Source organism: Thermobia domestica, chromosome 7 (genome assembly GCF_964235325.1).
Source record: "Thermobia domestica chromosome 7, izTheDome1.hap1.1, whole genome shotgun sequence".
Classification (NCBI taxonomy): Eukaryota; Metazoa; Arthropoda; class Insecta; order Zygentoma; family Lepismatidae; genus Thermobia; species Thermobia domestica.
In genome coordinates this window covers 110,038,322-110,060,761 of record NC_137460.1, presented here as the reverse complement: position 1 = coordinate 110,060,761, position 22,440 = coordinate 110,038,322, and the positions used below count along the sequence as shown (strand labels likewise).

At 36.9% G+C, this 22,440-nt stretch overlaps 1 protein-coding gene across 2 annotated transcripts in view; it reads left to right on the top strand.

Annotated features, from left to right (window-relative positions):
- The first annotated feature begins 4,464 nt into the window (after nt 1-4,464).
- LOC145690332 (heat shock 70 kDa protein cognate 4-like) overlaps nt 4,465-22,440 on the top strand; it is a 77,288-nt gene continuing 59,312 nt past the window's right edge. The window contains exon 1 of one of the 2 annotated variants that reach the window (XM_081765121.1): nt 4,465-4,677. The gene's annotated coding sequence lies outside the window, so the exon portion shown is untranslated. The remainder of the gene's footprint in view (nt 4,678-22,440) is intronic. The other variant, XM_081765120.1, reaches the window with a different exon arrangement.

The following is a 22,440-nucleotide window of genomic DNA, read 5'->3' as shown; positions in this document are numbered from 1 at the left end:
TTTCCTCCCACTTTTTTCATCTTGCCATTTCATTCATTCTTATCATCGCCGTCTCCTTTAGCCTACCCGGCATAACCGTGGAACAAAACTCCAAGGTTTCATTTCATTTTCATTTCAAAATGTAATAGACTCCTGTGTAAATACCTGTGTTATTTTTTTCTTGGCTGGGAAGCTCATTCCAGTTTCTTACAATAGCGAAACACACTTTCTCCCACAATTTCTCCTCTCAATTTATATCTGAATATTCTTGCAAACTTTTCTTTTTATATAACGCTGGGTGTTTCTCTATTTCCTCAATTTTTCATTGTCTAGACATACATGTATTAGCTTCCATTGCGAACACTTCTTTTCATACTCTACACACGGAGCGAACTATTATGTGAAAAAACTTGTAGAAAACATCTATTTTTTTATCTCTCTGCTTGGATGTACCTCTGCAACTTTTCTGTCGCCTTCGCCGCAGTGAGCGGACTCCCGTAAGACTTAATGCATTTTTAGATGTTGCCCAACTGTTTCGTCGTCGGCTACCGCTCACTGGCAACATTTTGTCGGGCAACTATCTTGTTGCTCTGGCTAAATGCATTGAGTCTTATGGGAGTCCGCTCATTGAGACGACGGCGACAGAATATTTGCCGAGGTGTTGCTAAACAGGGTGACAGCAGGGCAACAGCTCGGCGACGGAACAGTTGCGCAACACCTAAAAATGCATTGAATCTTATGGGAGTCCGCTCACTGAGGCGACGGCAACAGAAAAGTTGCCGAGATATCTCCAAGTGGAAAGGTAAAAAATAAATGTTTTCTACAAGTTTTTTCACGTAACAGTTCGTTCCGTGTGTAACGCGTGAAAAGAAGTGTTCGCGATGGAAACTAACACATTCTTTGATTAGTGACTAGCATGTCTTTAATTAGTGATAAAGACTATGAAAAATTAATTGAGGAAATAGAGAAACGCCCAGCATTAAAGAAGAAATATATATAAAGAAGAAATTGTGGAAGGAAGTGTGTTTCGCTGTTATAAGAAACTAGAATGAGCTTTCCAGCCAAGATAAAACAACACAGTTAAATTACTCCCACCCCCTCAAGGTCAAATCTAGATGCAGATGCGTGGCAACGAACACGCTGTTATAGATAGATAAATATGCGATAAGGTAACCGTGGCAAGTAACACGAAATTCCAATAGTGGCAAGTAACACCGTGGCAAGTAACACGCAACGGATTTTTATCAGATTTTGGACTTACCTTGGGTGAATTAGGTGCTTTCACGTTAAGGTATACAACATTCAACGTAAGACCTTTATAAAGTTCTGAATGCACTGAATGCATAAAAAAAAAAGCCGTACCTTAGATTGAGATAATTATAGAACAAATTAATGTATGGATTGTGCTCATAGGCTATTTGAAGTAAAATATGCAATTTTATATTTTAAAAAACACTTTCCGTGACTAGTGTGCACGCCCACTCGGCGACGCCGAAGGACATTATCCCTCATACGTCTGATGGGTTTAGGGCCATAGGTGCTGGTACTACTAGTAAATATGTAGTGTATTAATAAAACTATTAGTATTATTTTTTGTTACCTTTGATGGCAACACAAGTATTCTTCAGTAGAGTTTGGTTTTCCAACAATAGTTTAGTTTAGTTATTTGTTGCTACTTTTCAAATAATCATTCTGTACAATCAACAATAGCAATAGCGTAAAAATTCTTGTCAAATTTAAGAATCTTAATGCTCGGAGTTTCGAAGAGTACGTAACGCTTACTATTTCAAGTTCTGAATTCAAACTTACGTACTAGTGGAAGTTTCGATGTACACTAAAGAAAGCTTGCATTTTCGGAAAATAATAATAATAATAACCTTCGTCGCGAAAGAAGTGCTCGGGAAATCTGCGCAATTAACACAAAGCATCGGAACTGAATACTTCAACAATAAAACTATTTGAAAAAAAAAAATGAAATGAAATCTTTTAGTTTTACGTCCCACGATTATGTCTGTTAGGCTAAAGGAGACGGTGATTATGAAAAATGAATGAAATGGTAGAATGAAGAAAGTGGTAGGAAACGGAAGAACCCCGAGAGTGTTTGTCCACCAAAAAGTCCACACGGCGCGAGCTGGGATCGAACCGGGTACCACAAGCACCGGAGGTGAACGCTCTACCACTGAGCCACAGTGCCCCTAATAAAAGTTATATATTTTACGCTGTAAGATATTTAGTTTCATTTAAGACATATTGAAACATTTACTTTATGAAATATAAATTATACAGGGTGTTTCAAAACAATACCGACAACGTTTAGGGAATGATTCCTGATACCAAGATAAGACCAAAAGGATAGACCAACCTGGGTGCACAAATGCTTATATCGGAGTTATAGGCTGCCTAAAATATGAAAATATGAACTTTAAAGGTCTATAGCGCCAAAACTATCGGACCTACCCTAGTCGGGTCGAGACTTCACTTAGGAACTCAGATGTGCACTATCCAAAAATACACGTTTTGAGAATCCTGCGGTACTCACGCAACAATTTTTATAGAGGGAGTTTTGCTACGGGCATGTAATTTGAAGTACTCACCAACTACCTCTATAAAAATTGTTGCGGAAGTACCACAGGATTCAGAAAAATGTATTTTCGGATAGCGCACATATTAGTTTCTAAGTGATCCGACTTTGATAGGTTCCATAGTTTTGAAGCTATGGACCTTTAAAGTTCATTTTTTCATGTTTTCGGCAGCTTATAACTCCGAAAGGAAACATTTGTTCACCCAGGTTGATCTATACTTTTTGTCTTATCTTGGTGTCAGGAATCACCTCCCAAACATTGTCGGTGTTGTTTTGAAACACCCTGCATATTTGTTAATTGTTTTAATTTTCTGGGAGAATGGTCTTGCAACAAGTGCTCGGGAAATTCCGGTAATTGAACACACAAAGTATCGGAAGTAAAGTTCAACAATAAAACCATTTGTATTACGCTTGAAAATATTTAATTTTATTTAAGACGTTTTGAAACGTTTATATTATAAAACGTGAGTTATAGATTGAGTTGTTCTAAATTAAATTAATATATTTGGAGTTCATATTTGGCGAATGTCACTGAGGGTATTGGGATGATTCAATCTACATTTGTTTGTTCGTCTGCCTGTACCACACATACTACAGGGTATCACTTTCCGTCTTTTAAGTTTAAATTTTCAGGGTAGAAGCACGAGACACACTAAATTTGCTGTACAGATTTTGGCGGCTTATCAACGTAAAATTTCAAAATGGCGGCGATTTTTTCAAAGTAGCGGGTATCCACGCCGCAATTTTCGTTTTTTTTTTTTTAAGTTGAAATTTTCAGAGTAGAAGCACAAGACACTCTAAACTAGATGTGTATATTTTGGCGGCGATCCAACGTAAAATTTCAAAATAACTGCCATTTTTCAAAACAGCAGTGAATAGAAAATTGTTGCAAAATGAAATTTCTGAGTTTTACGTCCCACGGTTATGCCGGTTAGGCTAAAGGAGACGGTGATGATGAGTAATGAATGAAATGGTGGAATGAAGAAAGTGGGAGGAAACGGGAGAACCCCGAGAAAACCCACGCACACGGTGTTCCTCCACCACAAAGTTCACTTGGCGGGAGCAAAATTGTTGCAAGTTGTGACAATGATTATCTTGAAATATAAATCAGATTTTAATACTTTTTCCCCAAAGGCATTGAAATATTTCGAAAAAACCCAATTAAACCCGAAAAAACCCAATTAAACCCGAAAATACCCGAAAAAAACATATGAGCCCAGGTGGGTTTGGTTTTTTTCAAAAAAGCCCGGAATTTTTCAAACCCTGTCTGAAACCCATACTTTTTAATCGATTGTATGCTAATATTGTAATAAAAATCCGAAACTCTTTATGCCGTTGGAGCACATTGCTCCTCCTGACATAATCTGAAATGGCACCCCTGATTTAACCTTATCATAACGTTAATAATAATACAAAATGTCAACTTGTTTATAGTGTATATTTTTATTCCTGATTATTATTCTGTCATGAAATCAATAGCATTTTACATTTTCCCAGAGGGAGCAAGATTGTGCACTGACAAAGACTTTCACTTTTTTTAATCAGTATATTAATATACAATTTTTAGAAAGCATATGTTTCTCAAACCCATGCGGGCTATTGCCCTCTCCTATCCCCAAATGACGCCCCTCCCAAAATGACGTTCAAGTGAGTAACTCTGAGCGCTCGCTCTCGCTGGAGAGAGAAAACACCCGTGATAATTTAAGAAAAGATACAACCCATCAGAATCAGCTTACAAGTTAGTTTATAGAAATATGGCGAAATGTAATATTTTACGATCGGCAATGTTGTCGGTGCATTTGCCTAGTCCCTAACGTTGCTGTCCGTAAAAGCGGGAAAATCCCGACGAGAGCTGCAAAGGAAACAGTCGCACCATGCAACTCCGAAGTAACTGCTGACTGAATGGTCATTATCAGACTTTCAGCGCCACGTAGCGGAGCAGAGGAGACTGGATTGCAAGAGCAAGTGATGACTAACATTTCAAGGACGTGACTCATTGTTCCTCATATCAGGAACAAAAGTGGACTAGAATTAAAAGATAGTATTTAAATTTATTTTGTGTCTGTGTGTGTTTTCTCCAAACAGCATCTGATCAGGAAAGAGCCACTGTTATTCTGGTAAGTTTTGTCTTTTGTTGTTTTGTAACCATATCAAATTTTCACATTCTGTTGGATCATTAAAAACGAACGATCTTTCTTTCTTTCTTTCTTCTTGTTTTGCTTTCCTTTCTCTTCTTATACTGTTTCTTCTTCTTCTTTGAAGGGAAGGGATAAGATGGGAAGAAAAGGAGAGAGAAAGTGAAAGAGAGAAAGAAGGAAAGTTATTTTTCTTTTATCTTTTTTTATTTTTGTTTTTTAGAGAGAAAAGAAGAGAAAAATAAAATAGAAAAAGAAAAAGTACTCAGAGCCGCCAGTAAATTTATGTTTCCATTTGGGGTTGCGATTTGTCTCGAATTAAGTGGTTCATCCCTTACCTTTTGGAATCTGGAGTTAGGCCTACGTCTTAAGAGGGATACATTATATAAGAGGACTCCAAATTGTCTAAAACACTTACAAAATATGCCACAGAAATTTTTAATAACATTTGTAATTTTCTACATCAGTACTTATGCAGTAGCGGATGTAGAAGGTAGCAACTGGGGGGGGGGGCAACCAGACCCCACACTATGATCGGTATATCATGAGTTTACTATGAACTTCCAAAAACATATACATAATAGCTTAAATTACTTTTGTCACTCAGAAAACTGGGGGCTTAAGCCCAGTGTTTCTTCGACCCATGTTTTTGGGGGACACTGACCCCTCGGAGCTCTGAGAGTGTCCCCCTTAGGACACCAAAATAATACGTATATAATATAATAATAAGTAGAACAGTACCGTCCGCTCTCCAAATACTAACTTATTCCCCCCCCCGGAACATTTTTTCTGAAAGAAACAATGGCTAGGCCCCCGGTCTCAGGCTATATCTCCCTCTGTACCTATGACTAATCAAGTTATTTATATGGTACTATCCAGTGAAGGCAGCAACTTTATTATCTTGGGGAGGTGGAGGGTAAAGAAATTTTTTTTTTGGGGGGAGAGGTTTTGTTTGTGTATGTATGTGTGTATATGTACCGAAAATAATACATTGATGTTACTTGACCAAATACAACATTCAGTTAGAGGCGGACGATGCCACTCTAGGGGTGCTAGACCCGTGTCCGCCCTGTAGCCTCGTCAGTGGTTCTATCGCAAAAATTTTTCATGTTTGCAGAAGTAAAATCACCGACAGTTATGTTCTTTGTTTAGACTAGTGATCTTCACATGCGTGATAACTGCATCCACCTTTAGCCTTATTAAACGGTGACAACCCAATTCTCACCTCAAATTATTACAATTATTATTATTATTAGCAACACAACAGTTACGAAGAATTAAGTGGACCAATATGAGATGAAATATGAACGTCATATACGTAGTTCATGCTTCTGTATAGTTTCTTTGAGACACGATGGCTTAGTAGTAGAATGCTTATCTGTAATGGAGGAGTCTCTGGTTCAATTCTAAGCCATGGGTTTGCCAATCGCATTCCAAGCCAAGAGTTCGTGGTGGCCAACATCCTGTTTTGTGTGTTCTCTGGGTTCTGCCGTTTCCTTCACTCCCAATTTGCCAATTGTTTCATAATCGTGTATTTACAATAATCAAACGCCTTCTTTAGTCTACACGGCATATGCGTCAGACGTCAAACTAATGACTAGAACAACCCATATTATGCTTTATTTATTTTTTTTTTCAAATTTTGCTTTAGTATGCTTTATTGTTAATTTCAGTTATTGTTTTACATAAATCGTGTATAATGTATCATATTTACTATACATTAAATATTCTAAATATCTTAATCTATTTTTTAATATTTTATGCAACGAGTTCCTTTCATATTTAATGCACTGTAAAAAGATATACAATGCTTTACTCGAGTCAGTTTTTTCTATCACTTGTGTGAGCCTTAGAGGTACATACTGTATATGCCGAAATCAAGGTGACCAGAACTTTTACTTTCAAAAACGGGACGCATACGAATCTGCTAGGGGGGGGGGGTTACTTCCACATTACATTTTGGGACTCAGCAGGGTTTTCAATTTACAAAATACACAAGTAAGAATGATAACACAGCGTTTCTAACTTAAGTACTACCCAACAATAGTTTTAATTACTTCAACACTCAGAATTCCGACTCAATTCCCACTTGAAGCACAGAACACTGAATTCTCATTAGTGTTGCCACGAGACGAGACGAGACGAGACTTCAGGTTGTCTCGTCTCGTCTCGTGCAAAGCGTGTCCCGTCTCATGTCTCGTCTCGAAAAAATGTGCTCGTCCCGTCTCGTGTCTCGTCTCGAGAGGTTCTGTCTCGTCCCGTCTCGTTTGTCTCGTTTTGTCTCGTCTTGTCTCGTAAAAAATATAGCAGCATACCATGGGAACGAAAGTAAAATATAGCAGACTGCACTATGCTAATCAAGATACAACTAAGTTACAAGTATTACCCAGACCACACAAGACAAGAAATGTCACGCCTTCACCTCTGGTCTATGCGGTAGTCGGTTCGATCTCGGTTAGTGCCATGTCAGCTTTATGATGGACAAACATTGAATGTGTGTGGGGACCTCGGGGGCTCAGTGGTAGAGCGTTCACCTCTGGTGCTTGGGGTCTCGGGTTCGATCCCAGCCCCGCCAAGTGAACTTTGTGGTGGACAAACACCGTGTGCGTGGGTTTTCTCGGGATTCTCCCGTTTCCTCTCTTCATTCCACCATTTCATTCATTACTCATCATCACTGTCTCCTTTAGCCTAACCGGCATAACCGTGGGACGTAAAACTCAAATATTTCATTTCATTTCATTTCATTTTTCAAATGTGTGTGTTTTCTCGAAGTTGCCTAGTATCCTAAAACTTTCTTCATTCCACTAATTTCCCCATCATCATCCATTCGGCCAAAGTTGCCTAAAGGTCTTAAAAATAAATTCAAATAAGCTCACAAGGCAAGGACAAATAGTTTACAAGATAATACATCTCTGCTGTTAGTTATCTGAGGCTTCTCGATCCTGGCTTTTTTTTTTTTTTTTTTTTTTTACTATTCTGAAACATTGAAATTTGTTTCACCAGTTTCAATACACGAATATACAGCAAATTGCTCATAAGTACGTCGAAGATGAAGACACTAATGTCAAATAATGTTTACACGACAAGGAAAGTTCGATGTAAAAGTGTCACTATCCCCGACACTATCGTATACTATCAGCCCACTTGCTTTATGTGTACACTTTGATTTCATATATTCCAGCCTTTAGGTTTCACAGTGTTAACCCATAACAATCCAAAAACTACTTTCCATTTTAGCATGTTTAGATTTGTTGCAATTATTATTTTTTTTTTTTTAAGAAAAGCTCGGAACCAAATAATTTTATTGAGTAATGGAAAGTATTTGATTGAAATTTTATATGTTACTGCACAGTAACCTCTACTTAAAGTGCCATAGTAATGGGAGCTGAACGACACATCGGACGAAACAATGCTTGGGGCCAGTCTTCACCTCCATGGTTCAAATCTGTTCCCATAACCGCGGGGTGTGTGCTACTATGTGGTGGTTGCCCCGTTTGTGTAACAAACTCATGTCAGTACACCCAGATTAGCTAGTGGCTAAAAAAAAGTTGATTTTTGGCTGGCCATTTTGGATTAAAGTTTCTTATATTGTCGTGATCTATTCGCAATCATACAACGTACCTCTTCATATCAAGCCGAGCGGTCTGCGGCGATAGACCATGGCTTGAAGGCCCCGGGTTGAGTCCTGGAAGGGTCATGTGTATGGATTTTAACAGCATTTGTTTTTTCGTTTTGTGTCAGGGGGCGAAATCATACGGGATAAAAGGATTTCAGTCTGAAAAAATTGGAGAGAATATCCTCCCCAGGATACTTTCATGGGAGTAAGGAATTAGTAAAAATATAATATATACATTTTATAGCAGGTTTTAAAATATGGTTTGGGTATCCTATTTTTTTTCTGTTAATTATGTTCTCCCATGTTCGAATTTTGATCATTCTCATGATATTTTCTGCTTTCAACGGAGTTCCATGAATATTATACCAAATGTTCTTTAAACTTATCAAGTTCGAGAGGTTTTATATGCCTGTAAGAAACAATTTCTGAAGATAATTCAGGTCCTAATGATTATTATTCACTTTAAAGGGAAGTATTCCCCTCCTCTCAACATGGAAGCAAAGGACAATTCCGCACTCTGGTCAGATCAAACATTTCCGCGTAACAAAACGAAGGTCCCCCTGTAAAACCCTTCACCTGGAGTGTTATTGTTAGTATCATAAATTTGCTGAAAGCAAACAATTTGAAGAGTTCGTCGATAATATCTTTGCTTTCTTTGTCCTTCGCCTGCAAACGAAGAGGTGAATTTTACAACATGACTGCTGTATAATAAGCGAGCGATTGGTAAAATGGTAAAAGTATGTTTTATTTGTATGTGTGTGTGTGTGTTTGTGTGTGTGTGAGAGAGAGAGAGAGAGAGAGAGAGAGAAGACAAAATTTTAGTTGCAAGATGACATATTTCAATTGCCGTTTTCGGTTCATATTGCAAAAAGAATACCGCCACCAGAGAATAAAGACAAGTGTGGTCTGTTCTGTTATCTTCCACCATCTCAGCCAGAACTTTCAACTACAGCCTGTAATGAGTGTAGACCTTACCCAGTTTTCAAATTGAATAGATGGTGGTGGTAGTTCGGTTTCTTGATCTTGTAAAAATCTTCCCTGTCTTTGATTTTCTTTGTCATCATTCCAGCCAGAAATAAAAAAAGAGAGAATTCCTCAGTTTACAGCAAGGGGAATTGGGGACAAGACATTAAGGATGATATCCCTGGAAGCTCATGTATCACGATTGTTTCATTCAATAGACAGAGGACACTTTTCTATCAAGGCTTTTCAACATGTTTTCTCACAAAGGGGATTTTCTTTTTGCAATCTATATGACCACTGGCAATTTTAATCTTGGTCATTTCCGCCAGCGTTTTCATTTTCGAGACACGAGACGAGACGAGACATTTCACGAGACGTCCCGTCTCTCTCGTGTCTCGTCTCGTTTTCGAGACGGGACAAGTAGTCTGTCTCGTCTCGAGTCTCGTCTAAAAGGGTTCTGTCCCGTCTCGTGTCTCGTCTCGTTTACGAGACGAGACGAGACACGAGAAATGTCTCGTCTCGTGGCAACACTAATTCTCATTTTAATATTCAGAAGTTCTAGGCACGGCTGAACCTTTCCAATCCGTGTTGGTACGGAAGAGTGTAGAATTAGCATTGACCATTTATATTTTGAATCATAATTACGGGACACCTGGGTCATGTTTGCTTAAAAACGGGACATTTAGGCGTCCCGTTTGAGAATCAGAAAAAGACGGGACAACGGTTAAAAATAAGGGACTATCCCGGCTAAAACGGGACGTCTGGTCACCTTGGCCGAAAGGGAAAGCAAAAAATGCCACCAAAAAGTACAGAAAATGCTCAAGTTCAAGAGTACGCATAATAATATAGTGTGGAGTTCTTGTGAACTATTCAAACTTTTCTTCTTCTTTTCTTTTTTTCTTTTCTCCATATCAAAGGAATACACCGAAAAGTTTACAATTATAAAAATAAGCTTTTCATTGTTACATTGTTATGTTCTCAATGATTTTGCATTGTAAATATTGGTTTTAAAAAATATTAATACAGTAAGTTAAACTTGCAGTTAAACAGAATTTTCCTGTGCTATATATTATAAATTATGCTTTATGCTTTATTTTCTAAAATTATGCTTTATTATGCTTTTAAAATTAGTTTCTTCTGGACTCTTAAACATCCACAACCATGTTCAAGGTAGCAACCACATGTGTAAATTGCTGTTATGCTTGTTATGCTTTATATGCTTTTGGGTTGCCCTACTAATAAATCACTCAATTTCGTTGATACTTCATTAGTAACCTAATGTTTGGAATAAGTTAATCATAGTTTCAAAATCCACAAGAGGTGGTTTACTTTTTGGGTTAGCTTTTTTCGAAATAAAATTTTCCGTAAATGCCTTATAGCCAATTTGTTCGTATTTCAGTAGTAATTGCAGCATAACATGACTAGTTGAAAAAAAAATGAAGCAAAAGGCTTCTTAGCCAGGGGCTGCTTTACGATTTTAATTTTGGGTAGGCTTGTTCCTTCGCGTATGGATACATAAACACATTTGATTGATTAATGACAATAGGTATTTACTTTTACGGTAGTGGTTGATGCTGTTTATTAAATAATTATTTACCATTAATATAAAAAGTGGAAAATATATTTACTCTTTATTGCATCTTTTAGTGTTTATATTTTTTTTTTATAATTTTTGAGTATGCCCGTGCCTACTCGGCCTACCCGCTAAAACCGCCACTGACGGTAGCCCGTGGGTACCAGTTGAGTAATATTTAGGCGTGGTAGGCCGTAGCTTTTATTTTCTCTTTGCTAGAGATTGTGAATGGGGTGAGAAACACTAAAGATGTCAGTTTTAATTTCTAAAGGGGCAGATTTTTTATTTTACTTTTGTACACTGAAAATAATTTTATATTATGTGACGTACCGTACCTAACCTTACAATATTACATGTCGGGGGAGGCAAATAATTCCACCTCTTGCATGGCCGCCGGTGGTGCATAACAGTCGAAGTTACTGGTTGGATCGTATGTTTAAACATAGAAATGAAGTAAAATCCTTCAATTGAACGTCCCATAATTATGCCCTTTAGCCTAAGGGAGAAGATATTTAAGGCAAGTGAATGGTGATGGAAAAATTGGTGGAATGAAAATGTGCGACAACTCCAAGAAAACCCATGACACGATTTTGTCGAACTTAATTGGCTTAGGACCGAACCAGGACTCCATACACCAGAGACAATTACTCTACCACTGAGCCACCGTGCTTCTTGTTTCAACATGACGGTTAATGTATTTGAGCACTTATAAATGTTGAACCATGCAAAAAGATTAGGGATACGGCAAACCACTAGTTCACCCAATACTTAGGTATGAATTACTGTAGTTATTTTCCAAACTTCAAATAATATTGTCACGTTAATCACCCCGCATATAAGTTATCAGTGGGGATTTCACCCCAAGCCCTCCAGGATTTCGCACCTCGTTGGTGACGACACTCGAGGAGGTCCTTGGAACTGATCATGTAAATAATAGATTTGATTCATAAGTTTCCAGTACAGTATCACCAAATCCATCCTGGCTAGTATAGCCAGCACCAAACCCGGTCCAGCTAATACAGCCCACAAAGAATAGGACATACTGTACGTAAAAAAAATAATGAGCCGAACATATCCGCTTTGTTTTCTTTCTTAGCGATAGGAAGTAATTGTGCGATAGATGGCTCTGGCATTCTCATTTGTGAAGGATGACTATTAAAGGAATTTCATATGCAAGAGTTTTTGTTTCTCTTATTGGTGGAAATACAATGGAGCGGAATACAGGAAATGTGTGAGCAAACTGAAACTCGTAACTAAGTGACCTTCGCCGAATACACGTGACGTTATCGGGTAAGCACATCCGAACAGAGCCAAACGCGCTTATACAGTACATGTTTCATTACAAGATGCTAATAAATTATAGTTCAATAGATCAACTGAACTCTTTCCCATGGAAGACTTAAGCATACTATTGCATAGAGATACATTCCGGTGTAAACTGGCATTCAGTTGCAATTAGAATTATGTTTGTAAATGAATGATTAAAAATTGCATGTAAATAGCCAGGGGCGGTTTTAGGGTTTTAATTTGGGTAGGCCTGCTCTCTCACATAAATACATATACACATTTGATTGATTAATGACAGTAGGAAATTACTTTTACAGTAATGGTTGCTGCTATTTGTTAAATAATCATTTACCATTAATATAAATAGTGAAAAATATATTTACTCTTTATTGTATGTTTTAGCTTTTGTATATTTTTCAAAATTTTTGGGTAGGCCCGTGTCTACCAGGCCTACCCGCTAAAGCCGCCACTGTAAATAGCGCACAGCCTAAAGTAGTAAAATCTCGCACATATTCCCCCTTTTGAACCTCTGCTGACATATAATGAATCGGTATCTACGGCATGATTAAAAAGCTACCGTATTATAAATATTATACTTGAGTGCCTAAGGCCTAGTTTTTTTTTTTCGAAACCGACTAATTATTTTTCTTACTTTTTTCTAAAATATAGATATCTTTTCCTTTCTGTTTCTTTTAAAATGAAATGAATCTTATTTTCTCTGTGGTAATACGTAGAGTACCTGAGCATCGTGTGCTAAGTACGGTTGAAAAGTTTACTATAGGCTATAAACTAAGACCGTCTGAACATGCTAAATTATGTAAAATATTTTAACAAATATTAAATGATTATATATTTCTAATATTTCACGTGACTTGTAATCGAAAGTCTACTTTTTCTGTTTTTGTGTTGCAATAATTGGAAAAAGAAACATTTTTGAATTCAAAGAACAATTTCATACTCAGTAAAACAAAACAAAACAAAACCAAAAAACAAAAAAATCAAACAAATTACCCTTATTCTAATTGCACATTCAGGCTTTCGTTATAGCAGTTATGTAGTTCTCCTCTCAAGCACTTCTGATTTGAATATAGGGTTATCGGAGGAGACGAAAATTCTTGGGATCTGAATCGATCGCAAAAATCCTCATTTTGTTATCTCTAATTGTTTTTACTTTATGAAAATCTGATTCTCGCCGGGAGCTCATGCGGTTCGGACTGCACGTTAATCAGTAGGTCCCGTCTCATATAGCCTCGCTGCTGAAAGGGTTACTGAATCAACTCAACTCGATGGAAATCAGTATTGAAACCGGAAATAGTGGTAAATTTCAAACAGTTCCAGTTTCGGTAAAGCATTGCTCGTTGTGATGATATATTCTCCTGAGACCCTAAATCGATTGCTTAAAACCACTTCTTGCTATTATTATATTTGTTCTATGGTGATAGATGTTTAAACCGGAAATGCTTCATTTTATCCTCTTCTGGTTACAATAGTAGGCTGGCGGAGGAGGTGAAACATATTCTTGGGAAGCTGAATCGATTGCAAGAATCCGCATCTCCACATCTCTGACCTTTTTTGCTCTATCCTTTTAAGATTTTATGGTACAATTTGTACCATGCGGGTGTTTTATGGTACTTTGCGTTATAACTAGGGTAGGGTGACCAAATCGTCAACTAGAAAAAACGGGACACCTTTTATTTCTGGATAGGTTGCTCCCCTAAACATATTAGCCTCTCCATTCTCTCTCTCTCTCTCTCTCTCTCTCTCTGTATCTCTCACAAAAAGGTACAAATTTACACTTTTTCTTTTTAAACCTATTGAAAAAGTTGTGGAATTAATTAGATAACAAGTAACTATCAGCAGCTAACAATACATGAAATATTTGAAAACATTACTAAAAATATATGAGCGCTCAAATCTGTCACCCACAGGATTTATAATTACTGTTAGCATCTGATTCCAACTCCTTATATTTGCATTTTCTTACTTTTAAACATTTTTTCACTTACAACGAGTTTTCTTTTTTACTTTCACTTTTATAGTTCTGTACCTTTGTTCCCCTTTCGTAATGTGTTACACAGCGGCACAAAGCTGTCTTCAACATTGCGGGGGGAGGGGGGGTAGTTCCCACAATCTTTTTTTTTTTTCTTAAGCGATGTTCAACAATGCTGTGGAGGATCAGGAGAGCAGTTGTCTTCAACATTGGGAGGCGGGCAAATTTGAGGTTTATTCTGGGGGACATCAATTTCATCTCACTTTCCTTTGTGGCAATCGGACACAAGTCATCACATTAAAAAAAAATCTAATCTAATTATTGGGGGTGACGTCCCCCTAATCCCCCCGGGTTTTGCGGCAGTAAATCACGGAAACATTGTACTGTACTGGTGACAGCGCCTCAACCTTCCACCGCCCGAAACAGAGAGTAAAAACAGTTTGTTTTTATGAGACTTTCAGCCCCTTGCACTGTCGTCTGCGAAGTGGGAGTCTTAGAAGGGGAGGCCTAGGAGGGAAAACAGTGCAGCCACCACATCCAATATCGCAAACGTTGTAATGACGTTGGTCAGTAATTAGACATATTCCAATATAATCACATAGCTTAGAAAATAATAATATAAATTAGGAAATTTTAGCGATTCGAAAGCTTTTTCGTACCCAATGTATGTAAATACGAGACATTTCGGAACACCGGGAATGGTAGTGAAAAAACGGGACAATCTCGTTTTTACGGAACGGTTGGTCACTCTAAACTAGGGCAACCCAAAAGCATATAAAGCATGAAAAGCATAACAGCAATTTACACATGTAGTTGGTACCCTGAACATGGTTGTGGTTGTCTGATGGTCCAGAAGAAACTAATTTTAAAACATAATAAAGCAACATTTTAGAAAATAAAGTATGAAGCATAACTTAAATGTATAGCACAATTCTTGGAAAATTCTGTTTAACTGCAAGTTTAACTTACTGTATTAATATTTTTTAAAACCAATATTTACAATGCAAAATCATTGAGAACATAACAATGTAACAATGAAAAGCTTATTTTTATATCTGTAAACTTTTCGGTGTAATCCTTTGATATGGGGAAAAGAAAAAAGGAAAAGAAGAAGAAAACTTTGAATAGTTTACAAGAACTCCACACTATATTGTTATGCGTACTCTTGAACTTGAGCATTTTCTGTACTTTTTGCTGGCATCTTTTACTTTCCCTTTCGGCATATATTTACCTCTAAGGCGCACACAAATGATAGAAAAACTGACTCGAGTAAAGCATATATATCTCTTTACAGTGCATTAAGTAGAAAATTCATTAAATATGAAAGAAACTCGCAATAAAGCATAATAAAGCATAATTTGGAAAAAATAAAGTATAGTTAAAAAAATAAAGCATAATGTGGGTTGCTCTAGTTATAACTCTCCTATTTGAGCTTTTTCGTCCGTTTTTTTCTTTTTTCAAGTCTAGAGGCATTGTAGGACACGTTACATATTGCTTCACGCTTTCCTGCGTCGAGACATACGAGGTGATGTATTTTTGTTTGTTAGGCTTATTTTCATTATTTTTTGACGGGCTTACTTTTGCACCTAGAAGATTGAAATTTTGCACAAATATTCAGTCCATCGAGTAGTATTTATCAGAATTTTTTTCCAGATCTCTGCGTTAGCACACGGGGTGTTCAGAGGGTAAGGGGAGGTTTTTAAAAAGGTATATTTTGTTACCAAAAAATACCTTTTTCGCTATTTCTACGCCTCAGATACATAATGGAGACATGGGAATGGTACCGTCTGAAAGGCAGTTTTATTCTGAAGACAATGGTGGTTGAACCATGATCCTAGGGTAATTAGGGATGTCTCAGGAAATTTTGAACAAAAATCCTTCCTTATACGGGAATTTGGGGTATTGTGGGTGTATATATATATATATATATATATATATATATATATATATATATATATATATATATATATATATATATATATATATATTTGGCGGGCTTACTTTTGCACCTAGAAAATTGATTTTTTTTTTTTACAAACATTCAGTCCACTCAGTAGTACTTATCAGGTTCTTTTTCAGATCTCTGCGTTAAAACAGGGGAGGTTCAGAGGGGCAGAAAGTTTAAAAAGCGATATTATTTTTTAACCAAAAAATTCCTTTCTTCGTGATTTTCCCGCCTCAGATACATGATGGAAACATGTGAATGGTACTGTCTGAAAGGCAGTTCTATTCTAAAGATAATGATGGACGAACCATGATTCTAGGATGAATATGGATGTCTCAGGATTTTTTTTTAAATCTGAGATCAGGGTCTTTTGCGGTAATATGGGACATTGTGGGGATTATTGATACAATTTTTTTCCACCCTTACTATTCAAGATAAAAGCTTGAAATTTGGTACACACATTTAGTCTATCGAGTAGTATTTTTCAGATTTTTTTTTAGATCTCTGCGTTCACACAGGGTCGTTCCAGAGTGGACCAAAGTGTGACAAAAAAAAATTCCGGATATGTCCCCTTTTCCCTCAATTCTTCCCTCTCCTGGTATATGGTATGGGCATGTATGTGGTACCATTTGAAAGCCTGCTCTATTCTGAAGAGAATGAGGTATGAATCATGATCTTAGGATAAATAGTAACGATGCAGTAGCTGCTTGACTGAAAGTCTAAAAAATGCCCCCAAAACCCAAGATCTTAAAAGGGCTATAGAAATCAGTAAACTATTGAGACCGTAAGTAGTAGTAAATTCCAATCACTTACAGTGTTGCTAGATTGATGCGGGTTGTGATGATGTGTTCTCCTGAGACCTCGAATTGATTGCAGAAAACTGTTTGTCACTATCTATTACCGGTACCGGTACCAATTTCGGTCTATGGCGAGAAGTGTTGGAACCGGAAATTTATAATTCAATAGAATGGAATGTAACGTCGGAAATATAACCTATTCTTGAGGCGCCGAATCTATTGCAAGAAACCACATCTCAGTATCTCTTACCATTTTGAGTTCGTGAAAATCAGCATTAAAACTGAAAGTAATAGTAAATTTGAATCATTTACGGTACTGGTAGAATGTTGCAATTGTCCACGATATGTTGGCTCGAGACGTTCAATCGTTTGCAGTAAACTGCTTCTCGCCGTCTGTTACCATTTTTCTTTGACGATAAATGTTGAAACCGGAAATGGTTAATTCGAACCACTTTCGGTTTTAATGAAGCTGTAGCGTAGGAGATGAAATATCCTTGGGATGCTTAAAAGTTCTTTCATATCTTTTACTGTTTTTGCTCAATTAAGACCATTATTGAAACTGGAAGTAAAAGTAAATTGCAACCACTTCCGGTTTCAGAAGTGTATTGTGGATAGTCATGTCATGTTATCGTGAATCATTTGCAAGAAAGCTTTTCCTCTATTACCGTTTCGTTCTATGACGAAAGAAAACTTGAAACCGGAAGTGGTTATTTGAACCACTTCCGGGTTGAGTGGAGAGCGAACGAAGCAAGTGAAACTTATTCTTGTGGTGCTCAATCGATTGTAAAATAGTATCTAGATGTCTCTTACCGGTTTTTGCTCTATGAAAACCAGTATTGAAACCGGAAATACTAGTAAATTTGAAGCACTTCCGCTTTTAGTAGGGTGATGCGTATTGTCATGGTATGTTACCTTGAGACGCTGAATCGTTTTTAGAAAACTGCTTCTCGCTGTCTTTTACCGTTTTCGTTCTATGCTGATAAACGTTGAAACCGTAAATGTTAATTTGAACCATTTCTGATTTGAATGTAGATTTAACGGAGGAAATCGGATCAATTTTTGGGACGCTGAATCGATGCAACAAAACCGCTACTCGATATATTTTAGGATTTTTATTTCTGATACCTGTCGACAGACGAACAGACGGACAGATCCATTCTATAAAGCTAAGCGCACACTGCGTATTTTTTCGACGTAATCATAAAATTTTACACGGTAGTTTTGTTAGCCTCTGTCTATACGTTCGTGTACGGGACCCGTCGTAATTTTACATACTGAAATTTTATATGGTAGAAAAGTTTGGCTGGTTTTAACTTTGGGCGTAGAAACCGTGCGTAAAAGCGACTCAGATGAAAGAGTTTTCGAGCCTTTTCACGGCCTTCTACCCGGTTTGATCTTACTGTTTTTAGAAGAGAAAACCTATTCTTGAGTTGTGTCCTCGCCAATCGTTGTATTTTTATGAGGTTTGCTGGTGGACTCGCCAGGAATCGTCATTCCAATCCAGTGTCAGTCTTTCTTGCAACACAGACTCTCGGCTAAATTAATGTTTTCTATGGCACTAAACGATACATTATTTCTCGAATTAAAATTCGTTAATAATTTACATTGCATGGAGAAAAAAATACACAAATCTGATACTTCCTGATCAGAATTCACAAATAATGAGAGCTTCTCCGTGGCTATATGGTCAGGGTACGCGTCTTTGGCGCGAAACACCCTATTCGATTCTCGGCAGGAGCTCATGTGGTTCGGATCCCACTTCTCATATAACCACATCGCTTAAGGGGTTGTTAAACCCAATCCAATCGAACCTAACGTTGCCCCTGTTGTGATATTAAAGAAAGAAGTTCGTGACATGACTTTTTAATAATGTGATCAGTTTCCGCCAAATTGAAAATGATCTACATTATTTACCAAAGAAAGGGAGAGAGAGAGAGAGAGAAAAGGAGAATAAGGTTAGGGCAACCAGCAGCAATGTTTCTTCCAGCCATAATTCCAGGGTATTGGTTCCATCCGGCCGAATATGAATAAATATGACCCTAAGTAAAGATAAATTACATTTCATTCTTGTGCAGGACACTCCTGTAAGACATAATGTTCAAGTGCAGCTCCCTCATATTTTATTTTGTCCCACGCTTCTCGGATAAAATTTTTGGAAGACAACATCACCAGCATTGAGGCGTGTTGCCACGTTTGGCCTAATCCTCGTTTCGCCTAACCAATTATTTGACACTTTTATGACAGATAAATGATAAAATTTGTGTCCACCATTTTAGGCGAAAAAAGGATCCTATCCTTGTTACGCGTAAAATGGCGGACAATAAGAAAAAATCGTGGAAATTCAACTAGAGGGAAATTATATAAGAGAAAATTCCCTAGTATATAAAGAATTACGAAATGCAAAATATATAGATTAATATTATATTAACTATTTTCGAGGAGTTAGGATTACCAAAACTCCTTTATGTATTTACTAGGACCATAGATATATACGAATATATGAGTAGGCGAATAGCAAAACCCGTTAAATTCACATTTTAAAATTTGTGACAAATCGAGAAAAACGGTTTAAACACGTCATAATTGTAAAATAACATTAGCAACTTGAGAACATTAAAAAATTAAGAATAATGTAAGTGTTGGTCTGTCGAAAGCTGTATAATCACACTAGTCTGTGAATTGCGTTATTGAAGAAAATAGTTTGGATTTAACAGGTTTTGCGTATGTAAATGGAAACAACAGCTTTTGCATCCTTTTGCGGCCTTTTTTGTTGAGGCTCAAGATACAAAACCTATCAAAAAGAAAGGGAGTCAGAATCAGAAATCAGTATTATGCCTACTAAAATATTGGGGGGGGGGGATGTATTATCAACTATACATTGCACAAGGTTGGCACAAATGAATATATCTACATAAATGCTATATTAATTTTGTTCTAAATTGAAAACAATGGATCCAAATGTGCAAAAAATTGAATTATGTAACCTCCTCTCCATCATCATCTACTAAATGGAAATCCATATCGTCGTCGTCCTCTGATGCATCACCATTTTCTCGGTTTTCTATTCCTCAAAAACCTCTTTGTAAAACGTGAGCTTTGAGCTGCTTTCAATCGTCAAACCCTTCGTAACTACAAGCGGAGTTAATTATACCTATCCGTATACATTCCTAAACTGAATGACTATATTTTGGAAGAGTTTGTAACCTTTTATGGACTAACATAGGGTGAATATTAATTTGCCAATTATCCCAATATATGAATTTGAAATATAGCAAAACAAAATGTGCAAATGTTGAGTTTGAGCAAAACAGTGGCAGAAAGAGAATCAGAAATGGTAAATAAGTGGCCAAATTTTTTAACATGTTGTACCAGAAGCATGTTATAATTTTGAATGATAATTGACACGAGACATTTTAAGAAAGAGTAGGGATGGTACCGAGACCGAGACCAGTCTCGGTCTCGTCTCGGTCTCGTCTCGAATTATCGAGACGAGACCGAGACCGAGACGGACTTTTTTACACCGAGACCGAGACGGACTTTTAAAAACCGAGACGAGACCGAGACCGAGACAAACCTCTATAAATCGAGACGAGACCGAGACGAGACTTAGGTCAGTCTCGAAAGTCTCGGTCTCGTCTCGAATATTGATATTGATAGATACTAAAATTGCCTTCACTTAAAATTTGTTTCGTTGCTGTGTTAGATAATATGAGAGCGGTTGATTGATGTACATTGGCGTATTTAGGGGGTGGTTATCGGGCTCAAACCCCCTCCCGAAATAAATTTGTGATAATTTTTTGCATTGCACGTACAACGCAAATGTTTCTTACTGGTTCCTCAAGCCTTTCCATAAACTAAATCCACTGCTGATGCAAATAGAATTCTCTCTCACTCTCTCTCTCTCTCTCTCTCTCTCTCTCTCTCTCTCTCTCTCTATATATATATATATATATATATATATATATATATATATATATATATATATATATATGGTCGCGGTGCCACCCAGGTGCGCCCTGCATAGGTTCCCGGGGCCCAACTTTAATTTTAAATAGAAGCCAGGGGTGAGTGGTACCTCATTCGATAGATCTTGAAAAACTAAAAAGCGTTGTGGCAAAAGATCTTTCATATCGGGCACTGTATTCAAAATGGGCGACAAGACATGTTGCCTCTATCAGATACAGTTAAAACGTGCAGTACCACTAATATGAAAACGGTTGAACATAAATGAACCGAACAAAAACTCAAATAGAAAATGTCATGTGGCACATCGATTGATTTTGTCGCGGAGGCTTCCAGGGCCACACTTTATGGGGGCCCAGGGCGCAACCTCAAAATTGTAAATGGAAACATGGGGTGAGTGATACCTCGTTCAACATATCTTTAAAAACTGAATAGAGCTGTTGCAAAAGATTGTTCATATGGGTCACCGTTTTCAAAATGACCACCAAGACATGGTACCTGCATCAGGTAAAACGTCCAGTATCACTAATATGAAAACACCAGAACAAATATTCGAATAGGAAATCACAGAGGGTATTTATCATTCTATAGCTCAGGAATGTTGCAACAGTCGAAAAGATGATTAGAGTGAAAGTGCCATAATGGAAAGGAAGAAATTTAACTCCTAGAAATTTATCCTAACCTCACTCCGTAAGTGAGTGAAGCGGGAAGGATCGGTGAAATTGCAAATGAGAGCCTTAGTTTTTACAAATTGTATCTACGAAACAAAGTTATTTGAAATGTGTTTTAATAAGAGATAAATGTCTCTGTAATGGGATAAAGTATGTAAAATTCTTGTTAAATGGTACCTTCCATTTTGATTGCAGGCAATAGTTTAATGCAAAAATGAATCAACTGAAATGCGAAACCAATTTGTCGAACAATGCAATTTTAGAACAATGTTTACAAACGTTGGTTTTGTTCAACAGTCGTCTGCATGATATTGGTTCGCTTCTTTTCCTTCATGTCTTCTTGCATGTGATAGCAGGGCCTAAAATTCAACGAAATCACAGCTCCACACTGGTAAAAATTTTATATAGTATAGAAAAACTAGTTTATTCAGCATTTGTTTAGACATATAATCAGTGTTCTGCCCAGTACATCATGTTTACCTGCGACCAAAAAAAAAAAAATATTATTATTATTATTATTATTATTATTATTATTATTATTATTATTATTATTATTATTATATTATATTATTATTATTATTATTATTATTATTATTATTATTATTATTATTATTATTATTATTATTATTATTATTATTATTATTATTATTATTTAGGAAAATTTTGGCATCCAGAGCAAACAAAATTAAAGGCACATTAGGATACATATTTAATTGTGTTGTATTAAACCATAAAATCCAGGAAAAAAACCGGTAAGAAAAATAGTCACAATGGAAGAAAAAAAGTCACTTTTTCTTACATAAGAATTTCACTGTCATTTTTCCGTGACCATCACACTGTCTCAGTCTGTTTTCTGCCAAGGCAAATACACCGTCATACCAGGGCTGTTCCTTTGACTCCCTACCAACTTCAAAACGCCTTTTCTTTCTGACCAGTCATT